Here is a 21,280-nt window from a genome sequence, read left to right as displayed (position 1 = left end):
GCCGCCCGCTCCCGCCGCCGCGGTCCACCTTAACGCGGCGGCGGCTGCGGCGGCGGACGGGCCCATTGCCGCGCCGGGGGTCGGCGGGCCCCGGGCCCCCCCCGGGAGCCGCGCTGCTGCCCCGCGCCCGCCGGAGAGCGGCATAAACATGAGTCAAAACTGAGAAATACGCCGCCGTCACCGAGCCGCAGGTGATGGCGGGTCTCGGCCGCCGCCGAGAAACCCCTGCCGGCGGCACCCGGCCCGGCCCCCGGCGGGGCCGGGCTATTTATAGCAGCCGCCGCGGCGATATAAGGGATGGCCGGGTGCGGGCTCCCCTGCCGCGGCCGCCGGGGCGGGAGCGGGCGGGCGGGGGCCGGCGGCGCTGCCCGGCCGCGGGCGCCTCTCGGCGGGCATGGGCGGGCGCTGAGGGCGCGGCCCCGGCAGCCCGGGTGAGCGGGGCTTCGGGGACGGGGGTTGGAGGGCTCGGGGTTGGGTGGTGCTTTTAGCAGGGGGGGACCCCCCCCAATAAATTACACTTTCTTTTGCTTTTCCCCTCACGAAGTGAGGGCGTGTGGAATAGCGCCGCGAGGAGTTACGGCGCTCCACGCATGGAAAGCCCGCGGGAGGGATGGGATCACCGTGACACCCAGCGGTAACGGCGGCGGGGCTCTCCCCTCTCTCCTTTCCTCTCCCCCCAGTAATTCCTGCTGAAATGCGGTGCCCCGCTCTGGCATGAGCCCCCCCGGCGGGAGGAGCGCTCCCCGGGAACCGCCGCTTTCCCTGGCCGGAGGTCGGTGTCGGGAAGAAAGGGCTGTCGCCGACTGTCGCCGCGGAGCCGCCGCTCTCAGCGGCACCAGACGCCGGGCTTGGGACGGTACGGTCGCTTTGTGCCGCGGGTCTCGCTGCGCGGCGGCGGTGGGCTTGCGGTGTCTTGGGGGGTTCTTTCCTTCCCTGCTGAGCGCTTGAAAAGGGGCTGTATAAAGCAGTGGCTGGACCGCTGTGGGTCTCGTGGCTTGGGGGGGCAGAGGGGGTCACTGAGTTATACTGCGTAATGAAAGATCTTTGTAAGTTCAGGGTTTGTTGGATTTTTGTCGCATTTGGGGTTTTTCCCCTCAGCAGATTCAGAGCCACGCAAATCATTTACTTTCCTACCCCTTGCGTGTTCCAATCTGTGTATCGCAAAATTTCTTATCCTTCATTAAAACTGCTCTGGGACCACTAAATACTTCATGAAATCGTCCAGATTCATGTGTTTGAGTCATTTGCTAGACTTTCAGAAGAAAGACACAGATGCTGTCTTTAATGACAAAGAAACAAGGAGAGAAGGGGGTACTTTTTTTTCTAGTTCTACTTTTTCTTTGCATTAAGAAAATGAACTGAACCACAGCTGAAGGACAGGGACTTTTCAGCTCTTGGGTTTGGGATTGCTGGGGATTAGAAAGAAAACTTGTAACTTTTTTTCTTTTTTTAAACGACTCAAGAGCCCTAGAAACAGTGTTTAGAAACCCCTGCGTTCGAGACAGAGAGCCTAAGATAAAGCCACGCTGGCTGCGAGTTGAGGAGCAAGTTAAGAGTCAAGACCTTGGGTGGACCAGTCTCAGCATCCTGCGCTTGGCTGCTCTAGTAACCCTCCCTGTCGAGCTGATCGCTTTATGCAACAAATTGGGGCTTTACACCCTGGCAGTTCGGGGTAGAGGCTGGGGTTTCGTTAGAAGAGCAAAGCGCACAGTGGAGTCCTGACCCCTGTGTGAGGCTCTCCCCCAGCACAGGTAACTGCAGTGTTTCTGCTCCCATCAGCTGGCATTTTTCTGCATTAGTTGCCTAATGTTACGAAAGTGTGAAAATCTAAGGCACCAACTCCTTAGGTATCTTAAGCCATCTTAAGTTCGGATTTTGGTGGCAGGCTTAAAGGGATGCTATTGACTGGAAACGTTCTATTTATGTCTTATCTGAAAACTGTTGTTCGTACAACAGTTGGTACTAAGAGCAACCACACCAACTTTATAGTCATACCTGGATGTAGATGCGCTTTCTAAATTTTCACTATGAAATTACCCAGTTAGCTCAGGCCCTTTCTGCACAAGAGAAGTGCATTTCAAAGGCCTAAGACTGCATGGGTCAGCTGTCATTATTTTTCTTTATGAAAGGTGCTTGTCTGTTGCTATGAATCTGTTGCAAAAATGGGGTCTGTTAATTTAAGAAAAACTAGGGTAAGATAAGAGAGAGAACAGGGGTGTGGCAAGGAAATTATTAAGTCATAGCTTTAAAAAAACCCACCTCTCGGTCGCATAGCTTTGGAGTGCTTAATAGAGATAGGATTTCTTTCTACATACTTGAGTCTCAAAATACAAAACTGACAGCATCTCCTTAAAAATAATAGCGCATATAGAAAAATAGGTGTTCTTCATATTCTAGTGCTGCGTCAGTTTGTTTGACTTCCTTTGATCCTCTATTCCAGGACATAGCCCATATGATAGAGGGTGTAGGCCAGGTTGCAGAGGGCGAAACACCCCACCAGCACGACTCCTGAACCAGAGCAGTTGCACCAGGGTCAGAGCTGGCCCAGCATTTGTTTTCAGAAATGATGTGAAAGGCAGTTTCTATTTATTGAAGTTTTTGGTGGGTGTTTTCACACACTCAAGACTTTTTGCAGAGGAACTAAGAATTACAGAAACAAAGCTTGCCTTTTTCATGGGGGGAGTTTTTGGTATGTGTTGTGTTGGGTGTTGGTTTTTTTTCTTAAACTGGGACTGAGGCTAACAAAAGGGAGGCATAAAACTGTATCATCTGGTGGTTAGAGAGGACTTCTTTCCTTCTCCCCACACATTTTTTGGCACTGGGGGAGACATGGCATTTGGGGACTGGAAGGAGGAGGATGAGTCCTGTACATGAGCTGGTGTTGTCATTGGCAAAGTAGTACATGAGGGCAACATAAGGACAAGTGAATATAGGAAGAATGAATGTGATGAATCATTATCGTTGACATCGTGCTGTGGTTCCTTAGAGCGCTTCTTTAATTGCAGACAGAAATAGTGTCCTCTACCCGAGACCTGTGTGGCCTGGCCCTTGAGCTCGCACCACATGCTGCCGGTGGTGTTTCACTGTTGAGACCATCAGGGCAGAAACTCTGCTCCCTTCTGCTCTTAATTCTGGAGGGCTCCTTGAGGAAAGCTGTTTGCTTTTGTTCATTTCTGCCCTTTGCTTTTTATCTTCCCTCTTCGGGTGTGAAGTATTTTTTGTGGCTGGATTCAAGCCAAGAGCCTCTACCTACCTCCCGCAGTTGCCAAGCTGGGCATCCCTGCTGACCTGCTGGGTACAGGTGAGTCAATTCATGAGGATCAATCAGCCTGCCCTGTGAAAGTTTTAGGTTCCAGACTTCGACTGGACCAACCTTAATTTGGTTTTGCCTGGTTTGGTTGCTTTGCACTGCTCCAGCCACGCTGTCATTCCTGGTGGCTCCTCACTCCAGCCTTGCTCAGCCTTTGCAGCCTGCGTGGGGGCCCTGAGGCGGTCTGGTGCCCCTACGCGTGGGAGCTGCCCTTGCCACAGCTTTGCACCTTCTCCATGACTGCGCATCCCTTTACCTCTCTCACCTGCAGAGGCGGAGGCATGAGGGATTGCATCTCAGCGTGGGGATGTGCAGCCCTCGATGCAGAGAGTACTCCAGACTCTGGAGATGGAAAATATTAACATGAATCCTCAGGAATGAAGAGGGGAGTGGTTTTTCATGGTGGCGGTGTTTGCATAGGCTTTTACTGTCATAAATAAGTAGATCAGGGTTGAGGGGACAGATTCAATATGGAATTCATTTTCAGGGTTCCAAGACAGTACTACAGACAAGGCTGAGGAAGGTGTTAAAAAATATGGAAATGTGCCTTGAAAGTGACCTTTCAAAGATCAACAATACTATTCTTGGTGTCTGAGGCACCCGAGTTTAATGAAGTATAGAGCAGAAGGGGTTGGGAGGATTTGGTCCAAGTGAAAACAGAATGAGCGTGGGACTGGCAGATGGGAGGAACGTTAGCCCACTCCTTGGTGAAGTTACTGCTTCTTTCTCCTGTTGTTGCCTACAGAGGGACTTGACAGAAGATGTCTAGTGGGGAGGGGAGCATGGCCTGCCTGTTCTCCTTGAATGTCACTGGCTGTATTTTTCACCATGGGGAAATGAATGTCCAATGCTCCAGTGGGTCACATCCTGAGTGTTTGTATCCATTGTAAAACTAGAGCAAGTCCATCAACTTCAGTAACATCTGCAATAAGCCATGACTGGTTCTTTCTGAACAGAAAGGAGAAATGAACAGCTGTAACTTCAGATGCTGAATTTTTTGGCATACTCCTTTTTTTTTTTGAGATTTATGACTTTTATTGTCCGTTTGAGAATGTAGTGGAGCAATTGCTGATCCATGCATGCATGTATATGTGAGAAAATGTCAGCGGAGGAGAATACCTATGGAAGTCTTTTATAGAGATACGGCAAACTGGCCACCTGTTCTTAGATGATGAAATAATTACACAGAAATATCTCTCCTGAAATAATGATTGGGGGAAGAGTTGGGGGCAGGGTTGGGGGAGGTTAATGATATTTTTAAGCGGTTTGCTGTACTTACAGTACTTATGGTACTTATTACTGACTCTCCTGCTAATTTTACTGCTTCAGACACTAGTTCTTCAGTAAGTGGTGGTTAGTGCTGCACAGACGTATAGGTTTCTGTCAGAGAGACCAGTCCAATGGCTGGAGCTGGCTGAAGAGATGGGGAACCTGCCCCCAGGCACCTTCTCTGTCACAGACTGCCCAAAGGCAGGTAGGCTTAGGTCAGTAGCTCTTACAGATACCCATGAATGTGAATCTGCCTCTCATTAAGCCCACTTCTCTTCTTTCTAAAAAGGCATAGTGTAAGTTTCTTCTTTGTGGGGTGTGTTGGGACCATAAATATAGCAAATGCTGAGATACTTAGATGCCTTTTGAAGTATCTGAGATACTCTGGGATTGGATTCCCCTTCCTGCTGCTTGTCTTCTGGACTGAATTGACCAGCAGAATTGCTCAGTGCTTCTACAACTGAGGTTTTCTGATTAATTTTTGTCTAAATCTTGTTTGCCATTGATGGACTTGAGATTAAAATCTTGAACTACTTTCTTGTACTTTCTTCTACTAGTATTATAGAGCAGCTTGAAAAGTGTGCTGACATCCCTTCACCTTCTCCCAGAAAACATAATGCCTGCCTTGCCTTGTCTTTTAGAAGGTCTGCTTTTGGAAAGAATGTTGTACCAAATATATAACTTTACGCAGTGTGGTAAAAATGATTTATTCTTTTCTTCATCCCTCTCAGCCCTCCACTAAACCTTCTTTGTTGCTGCAGATTCCACATAGTTTCATACAAAGCCTGTCTTCTGAATGTACAACAGTACTCATTCCCATATTAACTTGCTAAACCTACCTGAAGCAGGCGCTTCATTTCATGGAGGGGAAAAAAAATCTATGTATGTTCGCAAAGGTAGGGGAAATGCTCTTTTTCTGTTTGGTTATTGCCAACTCCTGACTGTATCTGCCTAATTCTTGGTCTAGAGATGAGTATCACTGAGGACTTCCTGGGGGCTATTTCACATCTGAATGGTGACTTGTAACAATCGAACATAGTGGGGCAGACCACTGGTTTATCTAGTGACTGGTGTTAGTCCACTGAAGACTGAACAGCTGCTCCAAGTTTCCACCATCTTCAGTGAAAATGAGTACACCTGCATCAGCTTGCAGTCACTTTACAATAAACCTGCTCCTTGGGCTGTGGGTTAACCTCGCTAAGTGTGTCTTGGGGTCAGGTCTGTTACTCTTGCATGTGAAAATAAGTCTTGGTGTGCTTTCTGATTTACTGGAGTGTAAATAAAGCAAGAAGGTCTTTCACTTACAGGCTCACTCATCGGCATATATTAGTAACGCTCATCAGCTTTTGACTGGAACTTTGAAGGCATAATTACTCTAAACGGGTAACATATTCAAAACTACCTGTATGACTTTGGGAGTTAGATTCTTAAGAGTCTTAGTCATGATTTTAAACAGGAATCAGCTTTTTAAGCCACACGTACTCCTGGAAGTTTTAAGAAAAGGCTTCTGTTATCATGTCTTTAAAGTGACAGTTTCTAGGAAAAGCGTGGCAGCTCTGCCTCTCCACTCATTTCAGACATTAAATAAGGAGGTTGAAGAAACAATTAGAAAAATACTGTGGAAAATAGATTCGCGTGGGTAATCTTACTAGAGAGGTCCAAGATGTAAAAAAGTCTACTCTTCAGTCACCTGACAGCAGGATGGATGTGAGCATGTATTTTCAGCTGTGTCTTTAGGACAGCTGGAAGAATGACTGATGTCTCGGCCATCACTGTAGACAGAGCAAAACATACGTTTCTCCAAACACGATTTGGTGCACTGAATTCAAACAACTTGTGACTGGAACAGTTCGAGTCACCAGGGCAAACATGGTTATCAGAAGAAACAGATAAACTAAGAAAACAGTCTTGCATATTCTAGTGTTTATGTTTGTATAGGTAAGACTTTAGTTTGCTATCAATCTTAGGTTTCTTTTTGAGCAGTGATAGATTAGTCTTGGTACTTATGCAATTTTTAAAGCATTCCTGTAACATTTGTAATGCAAAATCTATTTATTTTGCAACAAACCTGTGACATAGGGACCTACTATTTATCTCACTTGTACAGCTGGGGGACTGGAGGGTTCGGTAAAGCTAAACACAGCACACAGGACCACACAGGGAAGTCTGCAGCAGGACAGGCAGGAGAGTGCTGAAACTGGGTCTTGATTTCCATGAAAACCAGTGAGCTTTAGTCCCTGCTCTTCCCATCAGGTTCCTCCTCAGAGCTTCTGAGGCAGCTTGGGGCGTTTCCTTGGCTAGACAAGGTGGGGTTTGGCTTTTCTAACGACGAAAGCTCAAGCCTGGTGATGGAGGAAGGAAGATAATGTATGTCTGGAGCATGGGGAGCATCCCCCAGCTAGAGATGCCACCATCACTTCTTCAGCAAGCCCGGCTTCTCCAATGCTGTCACAGGCTGTTTCACAGCTGTTGAAACTCCGTTCCTCTGGGCAATCCCCTGCTCTTCCTGTGCCCAGAGCCAGCTCTGTACTTTTTACTGAAGTTGATATGAGTGGCTGGGGTGATGATGAAGCCTTCTACCCAGCCGCTGGCACCACATCTGCTGCCACCGTGCTGTGTCCCTGTGCTGCCTGGGCTCCCTGATGGAGGAGAGCTGCCTTCGCTCCACCCTGGCCTTGTGAGGGGCACCAGTGTTTTGGTTTTGGGGGAGGAAGCTGTTGCAAAGCCGTCGGGAGGAATTTTTTGTTTTGGTTGCATGGTGAACAGTAATGCTCTGAGTTTTATTGCTCAGAATGCATCCACATTTATAGGATGCTATATTTAAAAAGGAGAAAAAATGAGTCATGGGGAGCTATGCTAATGCTAAGTATTTATGTCTACCTCTTGTGTGGCTGAAGGCAGCAGGAGTTGAGCAACACTCTTGTGAAGTGTCTAGAGGATTTACGGATCAAACTAAAGCCCACTGAAATCAGCTGTAAGTCACGCTGTGCCTCGCTCAGGGCCCGTATCGCGTACCTTGTGGTGGTTACAGTGAAACGCTTTTCTTAAAAAACCTGGGAGCGCTCAGTGCTGTCGACTTCCCTGGGCTCGGGCAGGAGCTCGCTGAGCCGCGGGCTGCAGCAGAGAGCTTACCCTCCCAGTGGTCACTGCTCCTCCGCTGGAAAGTCCCACCTCTGTCACAGCCATGGGAGGGATGTCCCTGTGCCTCTCAGGCCATGCCTACAGCACCACATCAGCAGGTACCTGCACCCTGAGAGGAGCAGGCAGAGCCTGGGCACATCTCGGCTTCTGCCCACTCCTCTACAAAAGCTGTAGTCCCAAAGAGAAGTAAGGTCCGGGTCTGCTGCGGTACAAGCTGCTGGAGCTCTCCTTTCAGAGCCTGCTAGGGACACAGGGATGCCAGGGTTTGGATGCTTTCACTTATGGCATGTCTTGACACTAGTTCAGTTGGCTTGCACTTAATTACGAAGTGCAAGTGTTGGGGTTTGTTTGTTTATTTAAAAGTTCCTTAATGAAATACTGTTTTATTTGAGAGTGTCAGTGAATTCAGCTTTCCAAGTGTCTGCTTGCCAGCATGGCTCAGCTCCGGTCACAGGTAGAGGAGGGACTGGGACTGGGACTGGGGCTTCTCTGCTGGGTGAGTCAAGAACAGAGGATGGAGACTGACTCACTGTGAACAAACCCGGACAGCGTGGTGTGCCCGGAAAATGCAGATTTGGTAACATCAAAGTGCTCTGCAGCTCCTCTGTTTTGCCCACTTATTTGAGAGGAGGAGTTTTCAAAGTGAGCAGAAAATACTCATTAAAGTGAAGTCTTCAGGTTTATTGGCCTTTTTGTTTTGCTTCTTTAGAAATCGGTCATATCAGTATCAAAATGAGCATATTTAAGCTTCATTTGACATATTTTTTGGGGTACATAGGAAAACAGAAAAGGCTGTAACAGTGTAAGGCTGGTTCTATTTTGTGGAAACAAATACTTGCTCATCTTGCAATAGTAAGAGGGGTTGAAAAGCTTTTGAATAGGGATCTGTTATTTGCATTGCTGGAAACACAAAGGCTAATGGTGAGTCTGGTACACAATAGCTGGAACAAAGACCCACCCAACCCAATTTAAAAGGATTTTAATGGACATCGGTGCAGTGGGAATCCCGTCCATTTTTTTCTTGAACTTCAGCCTTCCCACTTAAAGGGCTACTAAAACACGCCCTGTAGCATGTCTCCAGGTACCCAGTCACTCCAAAAAAGCATTTAGAGGATTTTCTTCTTTAAGTTTGCAAGCGTGTGATACAAGCTCCTTTACCAGTTGGTTGTTGTGGCACAGAAAGACTCCAAAAAGGTATGAAATGACAAAGTAACAGGATGCAGATGGAATTTAATCTTTCAGGCACATCCAGACACTGTTATCGGGTCTGTCATCTGTACTTAACATACCCAAATAGCTCCTGAGTGGTCTGCATAGGCAGCTGGCAATTTAGTGGAGATTGTGATCTTCCGAAAATATGTAGCTGATGTCTTGTGTAATACTTGGTATGGAAGCTTTAGTGCCACCAGGGTAAGTACAAGACTTGCCAGGTGGGGAACATGTTTCTATAAAGTAGGACTCATTGGGAAGGAGTTATTCGGTACCCAGCACTCAATCCCAGAAATAGTTATCAAGGGCATTCACAGAGCTTGCGTTGTGGGGTGATGAACTGGGAAGGGGGAGATCACTGAAGGAATCCCTTCGGCTCAGGAGTGCTCACTGCCAAGCTGCAGACTGGAGGTTGGTTTGATGGCTGCTGACATTTGGTGGGAACAAGAGTCTCCAGCTAACCAGGGAGGAGGAGGAAACATGCCCTAGTGCTCTGGCAAAACCCCAAGCTGTTGTGACTTGTTTTTGTGAAACAACAGTGCAACATCAAGTATTGCCATCGTGGCTCTGAGTTAGGTATGATCTCGCTGTTAGGTACCTGCCTAGCCACAAGTCTACGTCTGACATAACCATCCTTGGAGAACAAGGCAGGTATCGCCCGAGCTCACCCTGTGCACGCCCTGCTTTGCTTCCACCTGAAGAGACCTTGGTGGTAGCTGGTGAAGGATCGTAACTCTGGATTAGAAGTTCAAAGGTTACCATGAGCCGTAACAATGAGGTAGACTTGAATGAGTACTTGCAGCTCTTCCCTCAGAAAATATTTTATAGCTCAAGGGCAAAGCACTGGGAGAGAGACTTCTCTGTTTCCTCCACATGCTGTGGATGCTTTTAAATTTAATCTGCAAACAGGCAAAGTGGCAAGCATGAGGAGCTGAGCAGACCGTTTGCTTTTCTTGAGGTTTGGTCTGGTCAGAAAAGCTCCATTAAAATGCTCTGTTGAGCATCGTTTCCTCTGCTCATTCTGCAAAGTGGCTCCATGCGGCACAGAGATGCTGGTAACACCCCTGTCCTGCGAGCTGTGAGTGTTCTGTTACCTGAGATTTACCTGTGGAGTGTTAAGTCCATCTTCAAAAGCTTGACTTGGACTGAACGCCTGCAGAGCCTGAAAAGCCTTCCATGTTAATCAGCAAAGTTTTCTAAGGGGATATATAATTTCTTTTTTTTTTTTTTTTTGCAATGTAGCAAGTCTGTTTAATTAAGCATCTGGGATTTGAATTATTAAATAAAGAACAGTTTCAATCTACTTTTGTGTTGGTAAAGATCTCCAGCAACCCATTTTTATTCCTTGGATTTTTAAATTAGGAGCTTCAGAAACTCTTCTGAACCTCAGGAGGACGACTTACTGGATCCGGGAGGGCAGAGGAATACAACTCTTTTTCTAAGGTCTCCTGAGCACAGCAAGTCACTCCCTGTTGTTTACATATCGGCTTCACAGGAATATTGGAATAAATGTTAGGTTGTCACAGCGAAGGAGCGAAATCGTGTTTTAAGGTGTATGCTGTGTTGAAGCATCTGTTTGGTTTTGTGCAGTGTGAGAATAAATCCTTTTGCTGCACAAAACACTGGGAGCAGTTCTCTGGTTTGGAAGGCAGATTGCCTCATCCCTTTTGGGGGAAAAAAGGTAGAGAAAAGTAACGGTAGTTGCAGTTTGCATGGACTTGGGAAGGCTTACAAAGAGGTGGATGGGTCTGGCCAAGAGGTGGGAAGGGACAAAGAGGAGTCGTCGGAGCCGAAGTGGTGAATGGTTGCTGAAGTCGGGCGGTGGGTGGAGGTCTGCCACCTTCAAGGCAGTGAACAAGGAGCTGAGGAAGGAGGTGAGGAAGTGTCTGCTAGCGTCCGTGGTGGGAGCAGAGGGGCAGGCAGCCCTGAGCAGGGTGTCCTCGTGGGCAGTGGGAGTTGAGGGGCTTGCTGACGAAGCTGCTTGGCCCCAACAAGCTCCCGAAATGCCTCCCAACCTCATGAGCGCTCCAGCTCCCCAAGCCCTCCTGACCCCAGGCTAATGTACTTTTGCTCCTGTTTGAGACCGCTGTACTTCAAAAGCCTTGTTGAGTGAAGCGGTGGGTGGACATGGTGGGTGGAGCTGATGACCCAAAATATCATTTCCCCTTCCTAAGGCTGGGCGTATACCAAACTTGTGTCTCTGCGTGGTAAAAGAATATGAACGAAAAGTGCTGAGAGATGCAGTGGTTAAATTGAAACATGCTGTGGCAGGATGAAAGTAATCTTGTCCCTTACCAGCCCTTAATGCTTTGGGGCTTTTTTTTTTTTTTTCCCCCAAGTGGCTGCAATCCATGCCATCTCTATCTGTGCTTTTAATAGATTTTTATGTGCAGAAACATGTCAAGACACCATCAGGGTAAACCATCCCATGTTGTGTTATAGCTGACAAGGTCAAGATAAAACATAAGGATACCTACAGTTGCCTTTCAGTTAAAATTTTATTTTTGCAGTGTCCTTGAATGTACTGAAGCATATGAAAAAGGCCCCTACATGGAGTGAATGTCCCTTAGGAAGAACCCAGCAGTTCAAAGAAGGGCCAAATCCAAATTGCTTGCTCTTTTTGTGAGTCCAATATTTAAAATGTGACACAAATGAGAGATGTACCTGAGTTGCCAAGACTAAGGCTAGCATCTCTTTGCTTGGTGTTTAAAAATAATGGCACTATACAGGCATAGGAATGGCATATGAGATCTACCGTAAGGTCAGAGCAACACAGCACTGCATCTCACTATTTTTGAGAAAAGACCTTGATGTCTTGGTTCTGTTGTGACTTTGCAGCAGGATAGATGTACTTCACAGCTGTGTGGTGGACGGAGGAAAAAAACGAATCTTCCTGGGCTGTGATGGTAGAGCCTAAACATTTCTATGAAACTTCTCAGCCAAGGTGTGTAGGGGATTGAAACTCAGGAGAATCTGAGCAAGGAAACCTGTTCATGCAGGAGACCACAGTAATTGAACCAAAATGATGCTCTGGAAGAGCTAATCAAGGACCAGGGATTCTTCTTTGAAAGCAGCTCTTGATTTGACCTCAAGAGTCTAGGCTCAGAAACTTTGTCCAGTTATTTTGCTTTGTTCAGTTCATGTGTGGTCTTATCTGTGAAATGACTCTTCCCATTGCCCAGGTAAAGCAGAAGTCCTGTACACCTGTGGGAGCCAGCGCTCTGTACCACAGCAGACGCAACTGCACATTTAAGGAAAAGTGAGTGTGTCCAGCCTCAGTAAATGAGAAATGCGCTGATAGTTGTGTTTAACCAATGTTTTCTCCTTTTGTCCCATCAAAGGTCCTTATCCGCCCCTTTGCCAATACTGAGCGGTGTGTTTGTTGTCTGCATTGCTGCAGGGAGGGAGCTCCTTGGCAGGTCAAGAGTAGCCCAGCACATCTCCTCATCCCTCTGGGACAGCATCCTCTTGGGGAATCTGACTGCACAGTTTCTAGAAACCTGTTAGGGCCAGCCTGATGATTAGACAGAAGGCATCATCTTTGGCGTGGGGTGCTGGGAGGCTGAGTACCTTCAAGGTTGACTTCTGAAATGAGTATAACCATGTGTTGCGTGTTTCTCCCATGTGAATGCTAGAACCAGTTTATAGGGCAAAAGCAGAAGATGTTATTGTTTGGTGTGTGTGAAAGATGCTTTGTGGCGATGGCAGTGGAGGGTGTGCCTCTCCCTTTTCCTTTAACTGGGGAGAGACTCTGCTGTTGCTTTTTCTTTTTTTCCCAAAGGGCAATTGATTGTTTGAGGGGGTTTATCTTTTCCTGAAGTTGTGAGTTAATTTCTGATGTGATTGCACAGAGGTAGTGGTGGTTGGAGCCCTGCTGTTACCTTGTTCATTCGAGGTGCTTCATGAGAGTGCAAAACACTTCTGAGGTATGATTTCCCATAGCATGCTAATCCAGTGAAGTGCTGTAGACTCACTTGCTGGCGCTGTTTAAATCCATAATGCAGCACCACCTGCCAAACCACGGGGCATAATGGAAGTGTTAATGAATGTACATATATACCCTCCCACGCAGCTGCAAGTTGAATGACTTAAAAGTTGAGGCAGAGGGTTTAGACTGAGCATAGAAGGAACAGGCTTAGGGTATCCTGATGCAGGTCTGTGCTGAAACTGGGGGTGAGGGGTGGCAACAGTGGTCTGAAGTTGGGTCAGCTGACCCATAGGGTCTTTCAAAGATGTGTTGCTTTTTGGCTGCTGCTCTCTGATATATGGAATCATCCACTCGTGACACCTGCAAAGGAACTTGAGCATCCAACAACAGCAAAGCACAGGTACTGAGCAGCACCGGCTGGGACCTGGGTACATCTTTTCCGAAGGGGTATCCTTGCGGGATGCTTCTCTCCAGTGCTGGCAGGGCGAATGCACTCGATGGGAGCGAGCACTTGAGTCATGCATGGGTAAACTCTGTTCCTCAAGGGTGGTTTGGCCAGCTGCCCGCTGGTCTGAGCATCAAGGTGTGCGTTTGCCACCGGGAGGGCTTGCCCAGGCTGGCAGGGAGCAGGAGGAGGACAGCAGGGAAGGGGCTGACAGCCGTGCAGCTTGCCAAAGAGGAGGGCTGAGAAGAGGCGCGGGGGCTGGCCCGGCACGTGGCTGAGATGCTGGCGCTGCACGTGCACCCCGTCCTCAGATGGGTTCACAGGGGCGCTGTGGCCTTGCGCAGCTGTGGGTCTCCATGAGGGGGGTGGAGGAGGGGGCCGCACATTCCCCCCCATCCCGCTCCTCACCCCGGTACCCGGCCCCGAGCTCTGCCCACACTCCTCTTTCAAAAAAGGCTGTTGGATTTGCCAAGTACAGAGTCGCCTCCCCAGCAGTCTGTACGTAAATAAGAGGCACATGCTCTTGGCAGACACTGTAATGAGCCTGGAAAAAATGACTGTTATGGGTCCTGGGCCAGTGATGAGATCTTGGAGTCTTCCAAGTGATAGAGTAATGACATGGACCCAGGAAATGCCTGGAAAATAGCCTTCCACATGGTTCTGGGATTTAGAGTCATGAAATTCTATCTAAAATCTGTAAAGTACTTATTTGGGTAAACCTGGGAGATGGCTATTTCTTCATCTTCTGAATTCCATGTTGGTGAAGTTCTACTAAAGCTCCAGTGTCAGAGACTAGCATGCTCTGTGCTTTTCTGTACCTGCAAATGAGTATTAAATGAGCTGTGGGGAACCAGGAGGACTGTCCTCGACCCAGCAGCCTGGGAAGATTGACAGAGCACCCTACAAGCCTGCCCTGTGCCCTGGGGTATAGAAGTGTTGCAGAAACATCTGTGCTGCTCCATAGCTCACAGGTAATTCCAGGGAGCAATGGGATGCAGAGAGGGAACGGGCGATCTGTCTGTTTTTCCATAGGATATGGACAACAATAGTCTTTTTGTCTAGAAAGGGCATAATCATGAGTCAAGTTTTGGAGAAGACTTGCAGTAGAGCACAGGTTTTGAAAATAGCCTGGAGATCCCCACTCTTCTCACCTTCTTCCATCTGCCCCAAAAGGCTCTGGCAGCATCAGCCACGGACTTGACAGGATTCACCTATCCCCACGTGGAAATGCTATTACCAGGGACCTTCACAGCCTTCAGCTCTTTAGAGCTGTCTGAAGAGATGCAGAGTGTTTGCCAGGAGGGAAGGGAGTCTTTAAAAAGCCATTTACATCCCGAAACACATCCGGTAGCAACACTGGAGATGTAAAAAGCATTAAATACTGAATTGAGCCTCACTGGAAGACAAACTTGGAGCCAAATGCATTGATTGATTTGTGGGAGGGCGACTGGAATGAGATGGCCTGTAGCCTTTCTATGCATAAACCATCTCCAAACCATCTGTAGGTGCCATGAAGTCTGTGCGTTGGCTTAGCCATGCCTGCCCTGTGCACATCACAATGTCCATAAAACCACAGTGCAGTGAGCTATCAAGGAGCTGGGCAGGGTGCACAGCATGGTCAGGATACTATCGAGCACCCTTTGCTTTGGCAGGGGGACGCAGGGCCATGGTGGGGAAGGCAGGGTGAAGCCGTGAGTCCATGCTAGGCAGTTTTAGGTGCTGCTTGGGATGACCCCCTCAGCTCCACGGTGCACGAATTTGGCACATGGACCACTCTGCCTGCCCAGGGCAATGCCAGCCGAGGCTGGAAGGGCTGTGCCGTGCACATCTGGCTGTGCCATGCACATCTGGCTGCATCGCCAGGAGCGGGGCCACGTGCAGGCAGCAGAGCGCCTGGCTGCAGACCGAGCGCTGCCGCAGCACTGGGCAATTGCTTCAGAAACCTTGCTGAGCTGTGTAACAGAGCAGCAAAACCACCCAGGGCAGTGGATTTGGGGTCTTTGTATTGGCGTGTCAGCAGACTGGGATGTGTAGGAGGGAAGCTGCCCATTTCCAGGGATTGTGCGAGCAGGAAGGGCAGCTATTGGAATTTGAAGCCGCTTCCTCCACTGTAAATTTGTTCTTGTTGTGTTATCTCTGGCTGGGCAGGGCAAGGGAACATCTTGGCTATCTCATTTTTTGCTATAGTATGTTTAGGTCAGCTTCATCAGTTCCATGATAACATAGGAGAGGCATTCCTGGCCTCACTAGCAAAGAATTTTCAAGAGTAATACAGGAATCTGTCATACCGCCATGTCTCCCGAGAGCTTTGGAAATAAATGAGTAGGGAAAGGGATGGTGGATTTAGTAGCTGAGCCATCTGCTTCCTCAGGCCCCAGTCTAATGTGCAGGGATGCTCTCATTTCACACTTTAGCAAAAGGCTTGGATCAACCTTCAGTGGACGCCCCTAAACTGGAAACCATACAGTTTTAATCGAGACCTGAGAGATACAGGAATGGATGTCATGTAGCTACTTTCTGGTCGCATATCTGGTTTCTGCTACAAAACCAGTAGCAGCAGTGCTGTAGCTCTACAGATGACCCAAATCTGACTTAAGGGTTGTTTTTAATTAAAAAAAATAAAAATCTGGCTTCTGCATCTGAATGTTGGCTTGTCAGAGTGACAGGGATCTTCTTACGTGTTTTGAAAAGGGTACTAAATCACCGGGAGAAACAGGCTAAAGATTAATGGAGTGCATGTGGGAGGTGGAGGAGTTGGGGGAGGGAAGTGGAATTCGTTTTGGATGACATTTGTCATTATGATTGACGCATGCTTTGCTGCATCTACATACAGATCAGGACACCGACAGGCACGTGCTTCCAAGTAAATACGAGTCAGCCCCTGAGCCCAGCCTGGCTACGTGAAAACTACTTCTCAGTGCTGCAGCAAGGGCTCCTTCTTATCACTTAAGGATTCGCAGCAGAGGGAGATGGGGGTCACCTACCACCTAACCAATTTCCAGTGACGTGGCTTTTTGTTATTTGTTTAGGCTATAATTCCATGTTTCCTAAAATAACCACCAAGTATTCATCAGGCAGCTACTGCTTTTAGCTGCCTTTTGTGTGAATCTCAAGTGCTTCATTACTCCCCCGGTGCGTTTTCTTTCTCTTGCAGTAAATCTGAGCAGCATCTGTGCAGTGGGGGAGGCGATGCGATCTTGGGTTGAAAAGGAGAAAAGGTCTGGCTGGCACAGGAGGCTGGTGAGGAGTTCAGGGAGCACAGCCCTCAGGGTACAGCATCTTTTTGCGCTGGAGGGGAATTCATGAGGCCGCTTCCAGGACCTGCAGCTACATCCCCCAAATTCAAAACCCAACCAGTTGCAGCTCTTTATTGCTGGGTTGAGGATTTTATTTTTAAATAGCAGTTGGTTTATGACTTTTTTCTTCTCCTCTTCAGTAGCAATCTGATAGTACTTTGATCACTGCTCCAAAAGGAAATGCCTGTAATTTCCTGTGCAGGTCTTGCCAGGTGCTGGGCTCCATCAGATCTCCTGGAAGCTGATAGGAGTTGAGAGCGCTCTCACCTGGCAGGATCTTCCTTATTAGAAAACCTCAGAGAGTTGAAATTTCACTTAGGTTTTGAACAGCTTAATGCCAGAACTACAAAGGGCATCAGGCTCTGCCTTCCCGTGTGACGGGTCTCTGCCATACTGACTTCCCACTGAACACTTGCACGCAGCCCAGCTTTGGCTTGCTGTGTCCTTTCTGAGGCCTTGACTGGGCAGGAAATCTGACAGGCTGGAGGAAACCTGGCTAAGAGTTAATCATCTTTATTAAATAATAGTTGGCGGTGGTTGTTCATACACCTACAGGTCCTTCAGCTTTCGAAGGTTTAGGACACAGTCATGCCAACTTGAGGGAGAAATTCTTGAAGTTCATTCGGTCCTGACCAGCATGACTCAAGGGAGGCAGCTGCCTCCTAAAAGGGCACGTCCCATGTTTCAAGGGTTCTCAGTAGCTCCCAGTCCAAGGGATTGCCTGCAACACATAAGGCTGAACTATTTTGGTACCTGGCGAGCGTCTCTGGGTGTGTCATGGTGGTTGTGTGGCTGCAGCCAGCAGTCTGCAAGAGGAACAGAGAGGGAAGTGTTCAGATCTTGCAGAGTTTCAGCCCTGGAGGCATTGCATGGAGCTGCTAATGCTTGCAAAGTGGCCGGGTAAAAGGGCGTAATCGAGTGAGCCGTGGCTAGAGGAAGAGTTATTAATTGCAACCGTGGGAGTAGTTGGCAGCCTCAGTGGCTGGTAGTCTTCCTCGGCCTCAGGTGAGGTTGGCGTCTTCAGGTACGCAGAGTTCTGGCAGGGTGTATGTGAAGAGCTATCCATACACCAAAGCAAGCCAATGATAGAAAAATTCCCTTGGCCATGGCCTGGTGGAATTGGTCAGCATATACATACACCGAAGTATATGCTAAACCTCAGTTTATTGCTATAGCAGCCACAGGCTCCCTAAAGTTGTCGGTTTTGGAGAGCTGCAGCAGAGGAGGAGGGAGCTGGTGGTTCCCACGCAGACCCTGCTGCAGCTTTTTCATGAGGTTTCATAACAGAATTAAGAAATTTGTGTCGCGTGTTCCCATGGAGACCGTAAATCACTGTCATACTGGGCTTCTCTGTCAGGGAGCCGGTGTCTTTAATTGCACTAACCTGCCCTGCAAATCCAGGGCTTGGTTCTGAGCTCATTTACCTGCTGTAATGGCTTTGCCCTGGGAGCTCTGCCTCCAGGAGAGCAGAGCTGGAACTGTGGATAAGGGTGCTCACACATCGAATATCAAATATCTGGGGTCAATTTTTTTACTGTGGTATGTGGCCACACCTCTGCTCAGATGAACAGAAATTATAATCATTTACACAGGCTGAGATCTGTCTCACTTGCATTCAGGGCAAGTTTTGCAATGAGGATGGGGATTAGATACACCACCTATATGTTGTGGTGACATATGTTGTGGCTTGGGGGTCCAGTAGCACAAACTAAGCTGAATTTCTCTGTCTTTGGTGGTTTTCTATTACTTGGCTGCTCCAAGGGGATAGCTCAACCTTTCCACTCCATCCCCACGTCCAGACAGGTAAATGGGGTTTTACGCAATTTCTTCTGCCTCCATAAGAAATCCTTTTTGCAGAGGAGGCTCAGCCTCAGTGACACTTTTGGGTCAGCGTTTCTCTTTTTTCCTTGCCATCTACCCCAGAAGTAGCCACATTTCTGACTGTCTCAGCATTACTGGCTTGTGCTGTCAGGACACAGATCTTGCCAGTGCGCATGAAGACGGCAGTATAAATCAGCCTCCTTCCAGTGACTTAACCAGAGACCTGACAGCTTTCCTTGGTGTAGGGTATGGATCTTTCTCTTGGCTCCTTCAAAATAAACAACTATATAAATTCTAAGATGATTATCATCAGAGCTTATTAATGTATTACCACATGCTGCTTTGTATTCAGACAATAGATAAAAACGTCTGTGCTTCGTTTTTCTGAGTCGGATCTACAGCAAACACGCTTATTCTTGCTCCCATCTGAGGAGGACTGTGTCAGTACTCTTGCCAAAAACACAGGAAGATCAGCCCAAGTCTTGTGCACGTGCCCGTAGCAATGTAACCAGCCGGCACGGAAGCTCTGCACACCTTTGGGAGTGTTTAAAGTTTTCCAGGAGGTGACATATGTTGTTTTTAAGGTTTGATTTATTGGCTGGTTTAGATGATAATCTCATCAAGGCATGAGCTGTTGTCTTGCTTTGGTTATCAGGGCAGGTGGAGGTGTAGAGGGATTGATGTACTCTGCTTTCAGAGGGTTTGCGTTACATACCTGCATGTTGGGAGCACGGGACCTGCCATCTCATAGAAGGAGGAGTGTTTCCATGAGCAGTAGAAACAGCCCTGCAGAACCATCTAAACTTGCTGCCTTTTGACACTCAATAGAAGTTTTCATCTGTTCATGCTATCATCTAAAAGATGTTTTTTTGTGCTCAACAAACCAGCCTACAGTGCCTGACCTTTTTTTTTTTAATTATTTTTTTTCAGTTCCGTTCTTGCTGTTTCTCCCCAGGCTACATAATATTCAGTCTGGTAGCTTAGACCTACAGTATGACCAAACTTCTGGAAATGACGGGAAGCAAATGCCCCGATTCAACCCATAAGTGCGTTGGGCAGAGTCACAGTTTGTACAATGGGCTAAATATTATCCTAGTACTTTGGGGAGAGTTTCATGCGAGATAAGCTCGAGGCTTCTTAGGAGCGAGTTAAAGGGGCTGGTGCGAAATGTCAATGAAAATGTAACACTTGTCTGCCAAGCAGTAGCTTGTGATTTTGTGATGAGGTCAAAAATTATGCACAATGGAGTATGGTTTTCACATCCACGGCCTGTCCCCTGCCATGTCAGTAACAATCGGCCTTTCACCCCGCCCGGCTGGAGCCGCTCCGCTGTGTAAAGAAGGATGGGTGAAATCTTGGCGATGGGCAGGGCAAAAAATTGTCGTCAAATGTGTTGGGGGGGCAGGGTTCTAGCCAGGGTCTCTGTCCTAAAGAGCCTGTGAGGATCGTCTGTGGGATTATGCGGAAAGCTTGGTCTTCGAAGGGAAAGTGAGAAATTTTGTTGAAATTCATAGGTTTCTATCCAGCCAAGCATGCTGCTTGTTGATGATGTGATCTTGTAAACATGAGAAAGTCGCTTATTCTCCCTGAGACGGGGGTAAGAAACTTTCCTTGGGATTATGGTGAGGAACTGCAATAAGACTGGTTGAGATCTCAGCTGGTGCTTGGTCTCCTTCTCCCCATCCAGCAGCTGTTGCTTGCAGTTGAAATTCTTGCCGTTCTCAAGAATTTCTCCAAAGATAGTTTAGAAACAAGCAGATTTGATCATGTTTCTTCTTGCTCTGACAATTTTGGCTTGTCTCAACTTGGACAAGAGGCCTTTATAGTTATTAGCCTCAGTGATCTCACTGCTGTGATCACCCTCTCTCTCCCTCTATGAGGTTTTCTTTTTAGAGGAGAAACTAATACAGTTCCTATACATTTGGTTCAAGGAGAAATGTACGGTACATGACCTTAATTAGGGGTCAAGGCGTTTAACCTGCACTACATGCAGATTACACGTATGCAAAGTTATTCCTGCGTTTGCAGAAGTCCCTCAAGCACAAGCTGTACCTTGTCATCATATATAACATGGTGCTGGGGAGGATGGAGGAGAAGAGATTCCCTCATTTAAAAAATGGAGGGGTTTTCTCTTTTGGCATTGAGCTGTGACTGTAGGTGGGAATGTAACTCCCAGAGTTGTGTCCTGCTGGCACTAGTTGGATTATGGTGTGGTGATCAGAGGCAAGAAATAGCAGGGAAACCTTGTTCTCATGCCTGCCTTGTAGACAGAAAAAACATAGGGTGAATCACTCACGTTTCATTGTCTTGATATTGTCTTTGGGCATTACTCTGGTTTACGTGGTGCTCTCACAGCGTGCCTCAGGTCACCTGCTGACGACAAATGTTTTGGGGTGTTATATTTCAGATTACAGCTCAAATTCAGATACAGCTGCTTTGGCTGGAGGATCTTTTTCCCATAAGTAAAACTTAAACTCAAGTGTGAATGTTCACAACTGGTTTTATTTTGTCTCCTTTCATGCACTTGCCCGCGTGCATGGGAAGGTGGGTATGTCGTGGGGGGAAAAGCTGGTTAGTAGAGCTGTGAAATGACTGTGAAAGGTCCTTTCTCTGGATGGGGTCTCCAGTACACAGTAAGGAATGAGGGATCCCCAAGCAAGTGCCTTTATGGTTCAGTAATTTGTATTAAACTGAAAGGGTGATTTAGGAGAAAGGCACTAGAGAAACTAGAAAATAAACTTGGAAGTCTGATAGCTTCTTCAATAGGAAATCAAACCATTAGGGGGGTTATGCTCTTGTCTGTTTGAAAAATGGTCCAAATTGGCTTTTGGGCCTCTTTGGAAATAAAGAGCCAAAGTGTT

The 21,280-nt window shown here is 47.6% G+C and overlaps 1 protein-coding gene across 2 annotated transcripts in view; it reads left to right on the top strand.

Moving 5' to 3' along the window:
• The first annotated feature begins 682 nt into the window (after positions 1-682).
• Positions 683-21,280, top strand: part of MRAS (muscle RAS oncogene homolog) — a 39,683-nt gene continuing 19,085 nt past the window's right edge. For both annotated transcript variants that reach the window (XM_059820093.1, XM_059820094.1), the window contains exon 1: positions 683-856. The gene's annotated coding sequence lies outside the window, so the exon portion shown is untranslated. The remainder of the gene's footprint in view (positions 857-21,280) is intronic.

Source organism: Gavia stellata, chromosome 8 (genome assembly GCF_030936135.1).
Source record: "Gavia stellata isolate bGavSte3 chromosome 8, bGavSte3.hap2, whole genome shotgun sequence".
NCBI lineage: Eukaryota > Metazoa > Chordata > Aves > Gaviiformes > Gaviidae > Gavia > Gavia stellata.
The sequence above is the reverse complement of the archived record's forward strand: the minus strand, read 5'-3'. Positions and strand labels throughout refer to the sequence as shown.